Source organism: Artibeus jamaicensis, unplaced genomic scaffold (genome assembly GCF_021234435.1).
Source record: "Artibeus jamaicensis isolate MK-2021 breed Jamaican fruit bat unplaced genomic scaffold, CSHL_Jam_final contig_415, whole genome shotgun sequence".
Lineage (NCBI taxonomy): Eukaryota > Metazoa > Chordata > Mammalia > Chiroptera > Phyllostomidae > Artibeus > Artibeus jamaicensis.
The window spans coordinates 36,704,908-36,722,369 of NW_026521823.1; positions in this window are offsets into that span (position 1 = coordinate 36,704,908).

Genomic DNA, 17,462 nt, shown 5'->3' on the forward strand with positions numbered 1-17,462 from the left:
CAAGGGTGCTGAGTAACACTGCAAGCCTGCGCTTTCCCTGGGGCACCCACCTGTGAGCACCCCCCCCCCCAGGGTTGGGCCCATGAAGATGTCTTGCTTGTTTTTCTGAAACAAAAATCATTTGACATGGGCTTAGAGTGTTCTCTACTCTACAGAGACTTGATTGCAGAAAATTTTCAGTAAACAGAAAACCCTTCACTGCCTATAACCCTTTGAAAATGTGTCAGGTGGGGCCAGGTATTAAAAACACCTGTTGGTTGCATTGGAGGAGACTTAACGGGCAGCACTTTGAAACCGAGAAGAGTGGCGGGGAGTGATAAAGAGGAGGAAACTTTCTGAGATCAGCGATTTAAACACAACCTTTCGGAACTTGGAAAGCAGGAAGAAAAGGAAATCCCTTCTGGTTTGAGGCCCTTGGACCCTCGAGCTCAGATTCATGCTGGAATTTGATTCCGTGTGTCGGCAGGAATGAAGGGCCCCAGGAGAGTGAGAACAGGGAGGGGAGAGGCTGGAAGGGGAACCGTGGAATGTCCGTGCTGGTCGGAGGAGCTGCGCGTGTGAGCGCGTGGGAGGGCATCGGGGGAAATGAGCGCTGCCTGGCTGGTTTGTTTTCTAACGGCCTAAGCATTCCCGGCACATTTTGGGTGGCGAGTTTCAACAATAGGCTCATCTATTAGAAGTAAAACCATTTTTTAGTTTTTTTGGCAGAGGCCTTTTTAATCCTAAAGAGACAATATAGACATAAATGAAACTTTGGAACAACATGACCCCTCCTGATTCCACTCGTCTTTAACTGGTAATGTTCTATTTTGATGTTTTCTTCTGGACTAACATTCTCCTTCTATAGCTATGTCTTTGGGAGAGCAAACTTCCTCTCGGCATAATATCTATTAGAGCAGTTTCTCACCCCCTAATAAGCTGGGGACGTTCTTCTAGGCCTACATTATTTTGCCTGGAACTGCCTACTCGAACTGCTGAGATGATTACCTGTGAATACCATTTCATGACTCAAGATGCCTCGTTCCAAAAACTGTCCCTCCGTGGTCATTGGGCCTGTTTAGTAAGAAGAGCGAGGCCCAGGAAGGTTGCAGAGCTAACGAATGCTACTGCTCAGGTGTGAACCACACTCTTAAAAAAATAAAACTTTTCATTTTTAATTATTTTAGACTTACAGAAACGTTTTTAAAGTAGCATGTAGAGCACAGTATACCCTTCATTCAGCTTCCCTTAACCAGAAAATTAACCTTGTTACAATACTGTTAATTAAACTGCAGGCCTTATTTGAATTTCATTAGTTTTCCTTCCAGTGTCTTTTTTTTTCTCCCTGTCCTTCCTGGATCTGGTCACACTCAGTTGCTGTGTCTTGGTCACACTCGGTTGTTGTGTCTCGGTCACACTCAGTTGCTGTGTCTCTGTCATACTGAGTTGCTGTGTCTTGGTCACACTTAGTTACTGTGTCTCAGTTGCTGTGTCTTGGTCACACTGAGTTACTGTGTCTCGTTCACACTCGGTTACTCTGTCTCAGCCACACTCGGTTGCTGTGTCTCAGCCACACTCGGTTGCTGTGTCTCAGTTGCTGTGTCTCGGTCACACTGAATTATTGTGTTTCAGTCACACTCAGTTGCTGTGTCTCGGTCACACTCAGTTGCTGTGTCTCTGTCACACTCGGTTACTGTGTCTCAGTCACCCTTGGTGGCCGTGTCCCGGCAGTCTCCTCCAGTCTGGGGGCTCCTTCTGCATGTTGACAACTTTGAGAGCAGTGACCAGGGACTTCGTAGAATCTCCCTCAGTCGGGGTGTGTGTGTGATATTTCCCCACAATCGGATTGAGGTCGTATATTTTTTTGGCAAGAGTGCAGAGGGGAAGTGTCCTTCATGCTCAGTGCACTTAAGGAACCAACTGCAGCCTCCGGTTTGTGAGGATTGCAAGATTGTTTCTCCGCTATGTCTATAGTCACTCGGTAACTCATTCGTAATTTTCTAAAAGTGACACTACCCTTTTTTCTACGTCCTTATCCGTGTGTGTGTGTGTGTGTGTGTGTGTGTGTGAAGGAGGGAACGTACCAATTCCTTACTTTTGCAGGACATTTCAGACCTGTCAGCACAAACCAGAGGCTGAGTCATGGGCAGGAAGAACCAGTTCACAGGCCAGAGTCAACAGAGAAAGGGTAAGATCCCAAGAAGGGGGAGCAGGGGGAGACCATCGACAAGTCCAGGTGTGCGGCAGCGGCGCTTTGTTCAAATTCTCTTTCGTTCCCCGTGGTCATGTTACCTTTTCATTCCGACTCCACAGCAATTACCTTAAACTATCTCAGACATTTCCTTCTCCCCACTGACGCCCAACCTATTCTGCCTTCTCCACCAGGTGTACACTTACGTCCTCCTTCCCGTCCCCGCCCGACTCACTTGGTTCAGGCCTTTCCCAGGTTTTGTCTGCCCTGTGGCTATGGCGTTCCTCCTGTGCTTGACTGTCTCTCAACTATCCATCCCTTCCATCTCGCCCCGGGGGCCCTTCCTGCCCAGTGAGAGCTGGCGGCCGCTGAACCCCGGGCTAACCTGTTCCATAGTTCTGCCCAGATGCACTCTCATTGGTCGCTTACGGACTGGTCTGCCTCCTTAACGGAGGCCGTGAGCTCCCTGAGAGGAGCCTCCTTGTTCCTGTATCTCTGATGCTGAACAGTGTTGGGCACACTAGGGGCTGGATAAATGTGGGTCCATGAGTGGGAAACTGAACAAACGAGTGGATCAATAAACCAAAGAGTCCACTCAGTTCACGGGTGACCTGTTAACTAGCAAACTAGACACTGTCTTCCCCTGCAACCCTTTCTCCCCGGAGCTGAAAATTCATTACATGGGAGACATGACCTTTAAGATGACATCGTACAGGTGATAGTTTCTCTTTCACAAATAGTTATTTTCTCAAAACATCAAGTTATTTTCCCCTTTTTGATGGCATCTGTCATTATTATGCCTCATATCTCCACCTAGTGAAACAAATGGGCAATACAGCCATTAAGGTATCTCTGTGTGACGGTAAGAAACACAACTGAAAAATTTTCTTGCCCAAATAACCTATTTCTCTAACATATCTGTACGGTCTCATGCCACTGTGTTTAGCAAACACATTTACAGTTAGTCTAATCTTTCACCACTTTAAAATCAAAGAACCCCTCCATTTACTAACACAGCGTGCCATGTAGCTATTTTGTAGAATAACGTATTTGTAAACTATGTAAACCATCCCAGGAATTTAATATTTATTGAGTGGTTTTTAGTGATCGACATTTGCTTCAAGGTAAATACCATTTCATCATGATTCCCATTCTTACAAAGCTTGGAAAGCCCAGGTCTTCCTCCCCTGCATCAAGCCTGGGGAGCTGTTTTCTTTCCCTCTGTCTCTCCGTCATGTAAATCTGCTTCTGGCAAAAAAAAAAAAAAAGCAGTGCTGCTGCCTCCCAGGACCGGTGGGTGCCCTTCTTCGTTCAGCCCTGTCTCCTTCTCACCAGTGGACCATGGGGAGGGGGGAGGCGTTCTCTCCAAACTTGGCCAGCAGCTGGGTTGCCACGTACTTCTCTCGGTTCTGGCGGCCAAGGGCAACATCCTGTGGGTCAGAGTGCTCACCAGGCGGGGGCCTGCCTCCCCTGCAGCCCCTGGGCATTTCCTGCTCTTCTGATGGACTGGTATTTCCCTCCTTGCGCCATCCAAGTCCTCTTCCTTCTTATTCTGCGGAGAAGCTGCCCAGAGGGGATCTGCCCAAGGTTGCTGAGGAAGGAGGCGGGGGACTGGGGCATCAAGTTGGGAACATCCATGGAACTGGGTCAGGTGCACCGCCAGGGGCAGCTTGTCAGGCTCCCTCCACCCCCACCCCCACCCCCACCCCAGGCCCTCTCTGCCTGTCACGATGGGAGAAAAGCTCGGCTCCTTCTCTGGAACATGAAAGACCAGTTGGTTCTGCTTCCCCACATTCAGAACAGTGTCTGCTTCTAAGTCCCTGCATTCAGTTGTGTTCCTCGATCCACTACAACCTCAGGACCACCTGGAACCTTTTGTTTGGGGTTGCCATGGACGCAGGAATTCTTGTTCCAGCACAGGCCTGTTACCAGCCCAAGGTGAAGACCGAGGGTGGGGTCTCTAGACAAGGACCGCCCGTCTCAACCTCCGCCCTATGTGGTGTCTGATGTTGCCCTCTCAGCTCTCATCCTTGCGGAGAGTGGGAAGAGGATGATGTTTTAGAGGTGGGATGGCGGGGAGGAGGAGGAGGGGAGAAGGGGCAGGAAGGGGGACTTTGGGGACGAGGACAGGACGGTCTGCCTTGTGCTCAGCTGTGGAAACCACTAATTAACGATGGCCCCCACTCCCAGGCCCCTCCCAGAACCCCCATCCTCTCAGGGAAGGTGGGATGGGGGACTAGGCCAGTGGAGGACTGGAGAGCAGTCATCTGTTGCTTCCCAGGAATTGGGCCAAGATTTGACTCAACGGGCTTGGTTTGGGGAAATAAAAGCATTTTCTTAATGAAAAAAAAAAAAAATGGAAAAGGCATTACCCAGAAAGGCAGCGGGAGAGAAAACTGCCACCGGGAGAGAAAACTGCCACCAGGGTCCCTAGGAACGTCGCTCCCACTTAGCTGCAGCGAAGTCCCAGGATCCGGGTCCCCCTGCACTCCAGGCCCCAGCCCCTTCAAGCCTCAGTGCCTCAGTGAAAGCCTTGCTCGTAGGTAAGGGGATCCGCAGCTTTCACAGAGGGGGACCCCGGAATTCGGCTCTCCCTCAGTCTGGCAGCCCTGGTTCATAGGGCCACCTTCCTGGAACGAACACCTCCCAGTGTCGGGCTCCCCACCCCCACGGTGTAGGAGCTGGCAGCCCTGGAAGGTACGGCGTTTACAGGTGGCTGGGTCCCAAGCCCAACACTCAGAGTTTATGCCCAAATTGATGTGTTTTTTTTTCTCTGCGTTTTCAGTTTTCTCTCCTTTCCAGAATTCAGGGGCTCACAGCAAATCTCAGGCTGCCTCGGTGTGGACGGAATGTGACTACTTGTCAACTGGGCAATGTTTTGTAATCTGCGATGACTTCCGGTTTTCTTGCCTGACGGAAATCTGCTCTCCAGGATGTTGGGCAGTACAGGTCTCTCCTACTCCTTTGATTCACTGTACAGAATATTGTGCAGAAATACCACAGATCACTGTCATTGGGTAAAATTGGTCTGAAATGGGTTTTGTTTTACTTCTTGAAGGTGATCTTTAAAGTGTTCTGTACTTGACCTAAACTTAAATTTTATTGGACATTCAAAAAAAGCTTTCATTTATTTCTTGAACTAAAATACTAACGGCAAATACAGAACAGGTTTCCTAAGGCTGATTGAATTGCACAGTAGTGTAGATTCTTGTTTGTGTATTCGAGACTTTGGAATGGCTGGTCCGTAGCTAGTCAAGCTCTGTGTGCCCTTTTAATTGGGGGAGGGGGAGCGTGGGCTTTAAACACTTTGAACATAAACCTCTTGTGTGGTTGTCCTTCTCCTAGAATTATCTGTAGACACTACCACGCAAAGGGTAAAGAGGAGCCCTGTGTGCCTCTGGTTCATGCCGAAAAATAGTACCAGGTAAGTCATCAGACGCACATTCACTGAATTTGAAGTATAATCCTCAGCCTTGGTTAATAGAGTAGGGAATATAGGTGTCCTTTCTTTCATAACGAATGCAAATTAATTTTGGCGGACTCACAATGTAAGATGTTGTTCGTGGCCATCATTTCCTTAAAAACACTCCTGCTCGGGCAGTGTGCCCGTCACAGTCTCTTTAAACGTCTCTAGCGGCAGCTGGTCGCCCTAATGGGGGACACTTTGTCCAGGAATGGTGACCGTGTTCCAGAAGCGGTCACCGCCAGGGCTTCAGCTGTCGACCTATTGGGGTCAACCTCTGAAACACTATAAATTACCACAGGGAAGGCCACAGATGACTTTGCACTGGTGAGATTAGTGGCTTTCACATCAGCACGAGGGGCGTTAGGACTATAGAAATATTCAAGATCTGTGATTCGGTTACACTAAATGATAATAGGAACGGTCTCAAAGGCTGTCGCATGGCCAGTTGGAGTCATGTTTGTGAAGCGTCAGGGCAATGCCTGGCCCCATGGAAACACAGTTTGAATGCACATTGAAGGGAATATCACTTCTGCAATATTCTTTCCTTAATTCCAGAAGATGTATCCTTACTATTTTTTAAATATTTCTTCTTTCCCATTTCCTTTTTTAAATTTATCCTTAGATATCTCCAGTCCAGACGTTAGCTGTTCCTTTTTACCTTTTGTATCAATTGGCACTTTCTCGGTACCTTCTCTCTCCATTTATTCTTTCCGAGTATTTTCTGTGGGCATTTCTCTACATCGCTAAGTGTATTCCTCAAGCTTATTTTAAAAATCTTTGTCACTGTGTCCTGCTTCAGATGGTTTGTGTTGTTCAGTCTGTTGCAGGTCTTTCCTGGTAGCTCTGTCCCTCCGTGTCTAATTATCTGACTTGGGAGCTCACGTCCCTTGTGGGTCTGTCCGCTGACCTGTGTGAGGGACGGGCTGACGTCATCCTCCTCCAGACAATCTGGGGCTGTTGTGTCAGCCAAATTATTCAGAGCACGTCCTTTCACTTTCAAAGTGTCCTGGTTTGGGTGAGGCATTATGTCAGTTCCCCTCATTGAACACTGGGACCAAAGGTGTGCTTTTAGCAGTGATTCTAGCAATGATGTTAAAGTAGAAGGAGGCCATGAGCCTTGGGGACCAGAGAGTCTCAGGAGCCGGGATACACCGGGACTAGGCAACTCCCCTGGTCAGGGCCCCTGGGCAAAGCAGCACTGGGCGAGGTAGGAAGCCTAGGGTACCACCTGGGCTGAGGACATTGTGGGGGAGAGGAGCGAAGGCCCAAGGCTTGTGCTTCAGGCCTTTTCCGCTTCGTGCAACTTACCTAATGCTTCCCCGATGGTATCCTAGCAACATCTCACCTTCACCAGTTTCTACTGAGAAAGGCAGTAATGGTCTCCAAAGAACTCAGGGGAGAAGCAAGACCAGGGTTTAAACTTTTTCATTTTTTAGTTTTCTGAGGAAATTCCATACTGCTTTCCACAGCGGCTGCACCGGCCTGCATCCCCATCAACAGTGCACGAGGGTTCCCCTTTCTCTACATCCTCTCCAACACTTGTTTGTTGATGTGTTTGTGATGATCACCTGACTGTTGTGAAGTAGTATCTCATTGCAGTTTTCATTTGCATTTCTCCAATGGCGACTGATGCTAAGCATCTTCTCGTCTGTCTCTGGGCCCTCAGTATGTCCTCCTTGGAGAAGTGTCTGTTCAAGTCTTTTGCCCACTTTTTAATAGGATTATTTGTCTTCCTGGTATGGAGTCATGTGAATTCTTTATATATTTTGGAGATCACACCCTTGTCTGAGGTGTCATTGGCAAATATGTTTTCCCATGTAGTTGGTTCCCTTGCACATTTCCCACACTGTTTGTGAGGGCTCCGCCCCCCACCCTTTCTTCTTTCTAGTGGATGCCCATGTGTGCATCACGCACACACACAGGTGCACGTGCACATGGCCCAGCGCCTGTCTCAGTGCCCCCAATGCTGTAGGTCCTGAAACTGTTTCTTTAGTTTCTGTTGTATTTCCTCATGCTTTTACATGCCATGTCCTGAAATTCTATGCAGAAAAAGAACTTGATTGTCTTCCAAAATGTCTGACTTTATTTTTTATACATTTTTTTACTCTTTAGCTGAGTTATGGGTGTCTCTTTAGGGTCCTTTGACAATGAAGACAGCAAGGAGTGAGATGACTTGACTGACCTTTGCGGTGACAGGTGCTGGGGGCATCCACTGGCAATAAGAGGTTTCCCTAAGAGACTGCTACCTTCCGTAGGGAACTCTCTTTGGGGGTCTATGTGGACAAAAGAAGAGCTGGTCACAGAGGGAGCCTTCTGACTCATAGTCTGCTTGTGACCTTGAGTATGTAGCAGCCTCTTAGGAAACCAGCTGAATGTCTCAGTGTGGGACTCCCGTAGAGTATGCTGGGGGAGGAAAGGTTCCCATTTGCTGTAAGGAGGACAGAGCAATGGACAAGGAGCCATGAGTCTTGCAACAGAAAGGACCAGAGCTAACAGACCTTGGCTCTCCGAGCTCACCCTCCAGAGCTCTGTTACCGCCTAGAGCTGGAGTCGCAAACATGAAATTGCTATATGTTGGAGGGAGCCCTTGACCCAGACTTGCGGTTATTTGAACCCAACTGAGGAACAAAAAAGACACCCATGATATGCAAAGAGTAAGAATGCTGTGAAGGGACTTGATAATCGGACATTAGAAGAGGCTAGAACAATGCGAACCTGTAAACCGAAGTTGGATTATGAAGTAAATTCAACGTCACTGCAGTTGGTCTCACCTGAGAGTTGGGCTTAACAGTAAGGGACTGTCCTTGTCTTGATTCCCTGGGCTTTTTGACAGGCCTGAGAGCTTCGTTACAAATCTAGAAAACCTGAGTTCGAGAGGAAATTGAGATGCTGGCTTTCAAATGACTAATTTAGAAATAGTTTTTAGAGTTCGACCAGTTTACAAATTGAAGACTACTTGTAACTCATTTCAAACAAAAGTGTAATCTGTGAAGTCGCTGGGTGTCTGACCACATGTTCTTAATTCCTTAGAAATGGCTCGAATGAAGTGACATCAGTCATCTGTGATAGAACAACCGATGAAAGGTGAGACATGTACCAAGAGGGCATGGGGTAGAGTGACTCGGTCTCAGAATTACCCATGGTGCCACAGATATTTCTGTGCCATGGTCAAAACTATGTCGAAAAAGTTAGGACTTCCAGTAAGCCAAGCCATGTTTACTATACAAGGTAGGGCAAACATAGGTTTACAGTTGGAAAACACAGAGTTTATTCTTGTATTATTATTTATTCATTACTGTGTTATTTTCCATACGAACAACTGTAAACCTACATTTGCCCTGCCCTGTATGTTTTGATCAAGGAATTCTTGTTGTTGAGGTAAATTGATCACCTCACTGTTCCTTTAAAGAAACCTCTAATGATATGTTTTTGTCTTTGTTGGCGTTTCAAGTAAAGTAGAACAGCTCTCCAGGCTTGATGATGGGGATGAAGACCTTGACTTTTCCAATTCATATTTGTACGTGAGTTTGACGTTTGGAGGGAGGGAGCCACTGGTAGGGCTTATGCTGAGGCAAGGAGCAAAATGGAAAAGTACGGAAAGATCACTAAAGTGTTTGAGGGGGGATAATGGTACACAGTAAATCATTCTAATTCAATTTACAGAAAAGTAGCATTTAAAACAATCATTTATCACCATTAAATGTTCTAGTTTGAAAAGTGATATGATATGACCATATCATTAGTAGAGTGTGATTTTATTACAATCTCTTTCTTAATAGAGAAGTGCAGAATGATATTTAATCTTTGATTGTGTCCTTTTTCATTTTTCCTGGCTGTGTATTCTAGTTCATGGTTTTGTTGATTTTATTTGTGAGCCAAGTGGGACTGACAGTAAAATGAACATGTTTTACTGATTAAATTTTTGCTTGTTGGAATTCTGTTTGTTTGCTTGTTTAAAGGATTTAACCATATGAACAGAAAGACTTTCATTACCTAGACCAGGAGTTGGCCAACTTTTCCTGAAAAGGGCCGGATAGTACATACTTTTAACTTTGTGGGTCACCCAGATAGTCTGTCTCAGCTACTCCGCCCTGACTTTACAGTGTAGGAGCCTTGTAGACAGCATGCAAACAAATGGGTGCATCCCAATAAAACATGACTTTCCAAAGTATCTGGTCATCTAGATTTGGTCCATGAGCCACAGATCACCATCTCCTGCTCTAGACAACTCATCTTCAGCATGTTCTCTACAGCTGTGTCTGTTCCTGTCTTGTAATGTTTATTCATTTTTGTTTTGGGGATTCCTCACATAAGTGAAGTCATATAGTATTTTTCTTTCTCTGTCTGACTTATTTCACTTAGAATAACCCCCTCTAGGTCCTTCCAGGTCATCACAAATGGCAAGATTTTCTTTATTGCTGAATAAGATTCCATTGTGTGCATGTATCTATTCATCCATTCATGGACATCAAGGTCTCTTCCATGTCTTGGCTATTAGCAGTAACACCGCAATGAACACATGGGTGCATATATCTTTTTGAATTAGTGTTTTTGTTTTCTTCGAATAAATATGGAGAGGTAGAATTGCTGGAGTATATGGCAACTCTATTTTTAATTTTGGGGGGAATCTCTGTACTGTTTTGCATAGTGGCTGAAGTAACTTACAACCCCACCATTTTCTCCACATCCTCCTAACACTTCTTATTTGTTGACTTATTCATGATTGCCATTCTCACAGTTGTAAAGTAGTATCTCATTATCATTTCAATTTGCATCTCCCTAAGGATTAGTGATGTTGAGCATCTTTTCTCATATCTGTTGTCCACTGTATGTCTTTTTTGGAGAAATGTCTATTCAGGTCCTTTGCCCATTTTCCAAGTAGATTGTTTGGTTTTCTTAGGTGTTAAGTTGTATGAGTTCTTTATGTAGTTAGGCTATTAACCCCTTGGCCAGATGTTTCATTTGTGAATGTCCTCTTCCATTTAGTCAGATGTCTTTTCATTTTGTTGATAGTTTTCTTTCTTGTGCAAGAAAATTTTAGTTTGGTAAAGTCACACTTGTTTACCTATTTATTTTTGTTTCTCTTGCCCAAGGAGACTACATAATGCTACATATCCAAAAAAACTGCATAATGCTAAGAGTGATGGCAAAGTTTATGAAGACTTTACTGCCTATGTTTTCTTCTAGGAGTTTTTTTGTTGTTGTTGTTTGCTTGCTTTTTAGTAAAGAAAGAAAATGGATTTATTGGTTGGTTGGTTGGCTGGGTGGAACGTGGGACATCTGTAATAGTGTCAACAATAAAACCAACCAACCAACCAACCAACCAACCAACCAACCAACCAACCAACCAACCAATAAATCTCTTTTCTTTCTTTGTTGTCTGTCCATAGGCTTTGCAAACATGCATCTATGCTCTTTGTCTAATCTCTTCCAACCCACCACCCCTACCTCCCTCTCCTCTGGAATCTGGCAGCCTCTTCTATGTTTCCATGCCTCTGATTTTGTTTTGTTCATCAGTTTATTTTGTTCATTAGATTCCATGTATGAAGAAGATCATGGTTTCAGGTCTTTCATTTAAGTCTCACTTGTTTTGAGTTAATTTTTGTATATGGTGTAAGAAAATAGTCCGATTTTATATATTCCATGTATCTGTCCAGTTTTCCCAATATTATTTATTGAAGAGAGTGTCTTTACTGCATTGTATATCCTTGCCTCCTTTGTCATAGATTAATTGATGATATAAGTGAGTTTATTTCTGGGCTCTGTATTCTGTTCCATTGATCTATATATCAGTTTTCATGCCAGTGCCATGCTTTTCATTATTGTAGCTTTATAGTATAGTCTGATATCAGGAAGTATGCAACCTCCCACTATGCTCCTTTTCAAGATTCCTTTGCCTATTTGGGGTCTTTTGTGGTTTCATATATGTTATAGGATGAGTCATCCTAATTCCGAGATGAATGTCATTAGTATTTTATTAGGGATTGCACTGAATTTATGTATTGCTTTATGTAACAAGGATATTTTAACAATGTTAATCCTTCCAATCCCTGAGTAAGATACATCTTTCCACTTATTATACTTCTTTAATTTCTTTCTTCATTGCCTTATAGTTTTCTGAGTACAGGTCTTTTACCCTTTGGATAAATTTACTCCTAGGTATTGTAGGCTTTGTGATACAATGGTAAATGGGACCATTTTCCTTAATTTTTCCTTCTGATTATTGTTATTGGTGTATAGAAATGCAGCAAATTTTTGCATATTGATTCTGTATTCTGCAGTGTTACTGAATTCATTTATGAGTTCTCAGTTTTCTCATGGAGTCTTTAGGGTTTTCTCTGTATAGTATCATGTCATGTGCAAATAATGAGAGTTTCACTTCTTTATTTCTGATTTGAATGCCCCCTTTTTTTGGTTACTGTGTCTAGGGCTTCCAATGTTATATTGAATAGAAACAGTGAGAGTGGACATCCTTGTTGTGTTCCTGATTTTACAGAAAAAGCTTTCAGCTTTACCATTGAGTATGATGCGGCAAGCTGTGGGTTGGTCTCATATAATCTTTACCATGTTGAGATGTTTCTTTTGTACTCGCTTTGCTGAGAGTTTTTTTTATCATAAAAGGATGCTAAGTTTTGAATTTTATTAATTGTGACTTGTTTCTGCACAATCTCACTGAGAATACTTCCAATTACTCTGGTCTGAAGACATTTTCACCATGTATTCATGGCAAGGAAATAACACATTCTTCAAATTGCGTGTCTGAAGTGCAGACATTTTCGTGGGATTTTTCTTCTGCTTCTTTCTTAGCCAGTTATTTAACCATCAAATACAGTGTCAGTGTGGGAGAGTGAGTAGAGCTGAAGAGGATATTGAGTGGCCGCTGGTGCTGTCTGTTGGTGTCTTGACAAAGATTCCATGGAAAACAAAAGGGAAACTGGTGAATAGAAATAGTTCTTCAAATTACCCACGAACTTCCTTTTCTATGACCTCTTTCAGTATGGCCTCCAGTGAATATTTCATTCTGCACTTAATTAATACAAAGTGTCCTGGAATGTGCCAGGTGACAGTAATAGATAATGGCGATGACAGGAATGTGCATTGGTTATCTACTCTATCTCAGGCTATTTGCCAAGCCAGTGCCATTTATGTAGACCTTGCCCCACGTCCCTGGAACAATGTCACTCAGTAGGTGTTATCATTGGCCCTGTTCTCCTTATTATGAAACTAGAGTTTTGAGAAAATATCAGTATGTGTTCCAAGTTATGTGTTCGATGCAGCCAAAACTCTAGCTAACAAAAATGTTCAGGAAAGTGTTGCTAAACCAAACAAACAACCCTCCCCCCCAAAAAACCCTTATAGTTCATCGCACACTGATCTACAAGTACATATTTTATCAAATTAAATTGAGAAAGGAGGGGAGCCAGCAACCACGAGAATACAGTGGGGTTATAGGTTTAGTTTACGAGCCAATGAAAATACTCTGATGCAGCGCAGAAAGTAAGGACTGAAGTGACGTAAGCTGTGTAGGATTTCAACCTGTAGGCACTGGAATTCAGTTCTCATTTCCCTTACCTTTCTTTTCCATGGTCAGAATCTCACAGGCTCGGGCAGCTCTCAGCAATCAGCCTAGTTGTGCTGTCTCCTGGAGATGCCAGAGTTTCCTGGCCAATTGGAATCCCCATAAAGTCCTGGGCTTTGATAGATTCTACAGCATCCAGGGCGGTGCATGAGTCCCTGGGTTGCAGATGATTGTAATGTTGCCTCCACCACCAAGTTCCCTACCAGTTTTCTTCCAATGTTATCAGAAAACAACTTGACATTCCTTCTTTTATTATTATTATTATTATTATTATTATTATTATTATTATTATTATTATGGCAGTGGCTATGCTACTTGTCTGTCTATTAACTATACATATTCTGCAATGGGGCTTGGCCCAGGGGTGGGACAAAATTGGATAGATTAAACAAGGCAAATATTTGTTTTTCTCCATTCTCCAGTTTTGGGCTCGGGCTATGGGCCCTGCCTCAGGGTCGGTCCCACCTGGGGTGGAATTTGGGTCCCCTGTTGGAGGCATCAGCAGGGCTAGAAACTGCTCTCCAATGGCTACCTTATCCCAAGCCACAGGGTAAAATGAGGCATAACCGGAGTCTCCATTCAACAGGCTCCTCCTCCTGTTGGTGGAAGGAGCCCCTTTGCTAGGGTGTCTCTCCTTTGACATGTATCTTCCGGCCATTCCTCATCTCCAGAGTGTACTTGTACCACCCGAATGTGACTCTCATGAACTGTTGTTTTCATGGGGGTGTTTTGTTTCAAGAGATGAGTATTATAAGATAAGTGAACAATTTACCCCCTGCCCATCCCTGAAGCCCTTATTTTATTGCTGTGGAAATAGGTCTGCAAGATTCGATGACTTGTCCGGGATCCACCGCTGACTAATGAGAGAGCTGTGACCCAGGTCTCCTCTCCCACTCCCTTCTGTCACCGCACTCTGGGGATCTAGTTGATGACTCCAAGTTTTCTGTCACCATAAGCTTGTGGTTGGGGCTTTACAGGCAAGAGAAATACTACTAAGCATCCAAAGCTTAGTATTTTATTCATATATATTCCATATATGAATGAAAAATTCATGAAGCAGAAAGGTGACAAATTTAGTCATTAGTAAAAAGCACGTTGTTATGAAACTTCAGAAGAGATTTTTTAAGAATTATATTTATAAAGGCCTTTGTTTACTGGTTAAATTCATATTATTTGTTAGAAGGAATCTGTGATAAACTTGAAAATGCTGGAACTTGATTTTTAATTCTTTCAACTCACAATTCTTTTTGCAGCAGCAAGATTAAGAGAAGTATGTTCTTAATTGTTCCATCCTTTACATTCAGGTATGTGAGACCCTAGAAAAGGAGATAATTAAATATGCATAACACTCAATATCAATATTTTTAATGAAAAAGGATCTGAGAGGAAAAAGATTTCTGCTAGTATGTTGCTAAATAGTCCCTGTGCCCCATTTAATATAATACAATGTAATTCTTGACATTTTAGTCTAAGCTAAACATTAAGGATTTCAAAGAAATGCCATTTACCTAAGTCTAATAGTAAAATATTAATATTTTATCTGTAAAAGTAAAAATAATGAAGCATGCATTTTAAGATTTTATAATTGTGTGTTTATTTATTTGTTTAGAATTACTCTTTAATTATGGAATCATTCTACTTAGGTATCTTCTCGACATGATAGTAAGATTTCATACTGTAAAGCAGAGTCACACGATATACTTGTTTCCTTTAAATGTATAATATTTTAATCTGTGTTGCAATTGTAAAAAAGTAATTTGAAGACTAATTTGTCTTCACAGATTATGCAAATAGTATAATCATGTATGGAGAATTTGTTTAAACTATATGCGACTCAGTAAAAAAATTACATTTAGATCCAATTTGAAAGCTAATAAGACACCAAAGTTTTTAAAAGTTTTTGCACAGCAAAGAAAACCATCAGCAAAATGCAAAAACAACCCACTGAATGGGAGAACGTATTCATGGATACATCTGATAAGAGATTAATATCCAAAATTTGTGAAGAGCTTATAAAACTCAACACTAAAAAACCCCCAAACAATTTAATTAAAAATGGGCAAAGGACCTGAACGGTAACTTCTCTAAAGAGGACACACAGGTGGCCAATAGACACATGAAATGATGCTCAATGTCATTTATCATCAGGGAAATGGAAATTAAAACTACAATGAATGCCTACCATTAATAAATCAACAAATAGCGAGTGCTGGCGAGGCTGTGGAGAAAAGGGGACCCTCGTGCACTCTTGGTGGGAATGCAGACTGGTGCAGCCACTGTGGAAAGCAGTGTGGAGTTACCTCAAAAAATTAAAAATGGAACTGCCTGTGATTCATCAACTCCACGTCTGGGAATTTACTTTAAAAAAACCAAAGAAACCCCAAACACTAATTTGAAAGAATATATGCACCCTATGTTCATTGCAGCCTTATTTCTAATAGCCAAGATTTGGAAGCAGCCCAAGCGTCCATCAGTAGATGAGTTGGATAAAAAATCTGTGGTACATTCACACAATGGGATACTACTTGGCTGTAAAAAAAAGAGGGAGACTTCCGCCAAGATGGAGGATTAAGGTGGATGTGCCTGCCTCCTCTCACAACCAAGTTTAAGGACAACTAAATATTAGCATCGGAAAACACAACCAGAACACGGAAAACTGAACTTTTCGGAAGTCCGCAAACAGCAAATTCTCCGGCCCGGCCGGTAAGAGGCAAACCGGCGGCGGCGGGTTGAGGAGTTACAAAGGAGAACTTGTTCGACCCGGCGCGGGCGCGGAACCCAGACGCGCGAATCCAGACGCACGGGTTCCAAACCCAGGATTGGACCTAGTGAGCAGCCCACCGGATGAGTGACTACGGAGGAGTCAGTGGGGGAGGCGGTGGCAGCGAGTTGACTGTGGGTGCCCGGTTACGCGCGGGTGAGGGAGTGAGCGGGGACCGCAGCGGCGCCATTCCCCCCCCCCCGCTCTGACCACGCCCCCACATACAGCGTCACAACCCAGCGACCTGGGACTCCAAGGCGCCGCTTCTCTCACTTAAAGGGCCAGAACAGACCAAAAATGTCGCAGGGGGACCTCAAAGTCCCGGAGATAAATCTAAGTGACGAAGAAATAGCAAATCTCTCAGACGCACAGTTTAAAACACTGGTCGTCAGCTTCCTCACAGATCTGGTGGACTATAGCCACAAATTAGAGAAACATATGAAGGCTAAATTAAGGGAAATGAATGGAATTCCACAGGAAACCCATAGAGATGAAAAAAAAACTGGGACTCAACTCAATGGAGTAAACCAGAAGGAAGAAAAAAATGATCAATCAGAAAGGAATGAAGAAATAAGAATTCAGAAAAATGAGGAGAAGCTTAGGAACTTCCAGGACATCTATAAACGCTCCAATATCCGAATTATAGGGGGTACCAGAAGGGGGAAAGACACAACCACCAGTGGAAAAACTATTTGAACAAATAATAAAAGAAAATTTCCCCAATCTGGCAAAGGAAACAGACTTCCAAGAAATCCAAGAAGCCCAGAGAGTACCAAAAAAGTTGGACTCAAGAAGGAACACACCAAGGCATATCATAATTACATTAGCCAAAAATTAAAACGAAGGAGAGAATCCTGGAAGCAGCAAGAACTAAGGGGACAATCACCTACAAAGGAGTCCCCATCAGGCTGTCAGCAGATTTCTCAAAAGAGACCTTACAGGCAAGAAGGGGCTGGAAAGAAATATTCCAAGTCATGAAAACTAAAGACCTACAACCAAGATTGCTCTACCCAGCAAAACTTTCATTTAGAACGGAAGGACAGATAAGGTGCTTCTCAGATAAGACCAAATTCAAGGAGTTCATCATCACCAAGCCCTTATTATATGAAATGTTAAAGGGACTTATCTAAGAAAAAGAAGTTAAAGAAACATGAACAGTGAAAGGACAACAAGCTCACAGGTATCAACAACCACACCTAAAACGAAAGCAAACTAAAAGGACAGCTAGATCAGGAGTGGAAACATAGAAATGAAGAGCTCAAGTAGGGTTAGCAACAGGGGGAGTGGGAGTAGAAGACGGGGAGAGAAGGTACAGAAAACAAGTAGCATAGACAGTAGATAGAAAATAGATGGGGGGGCAAGAATAGTATGGGAAATACAGAACCTAAAGGACTTGAGACACATGGACATAAGCTAAAGGGGGGGTAATCGGGGGGTTGGGGGGACAGGGTGGAGGGGAATGAAGGGGGGAATAGAACAACTGTAA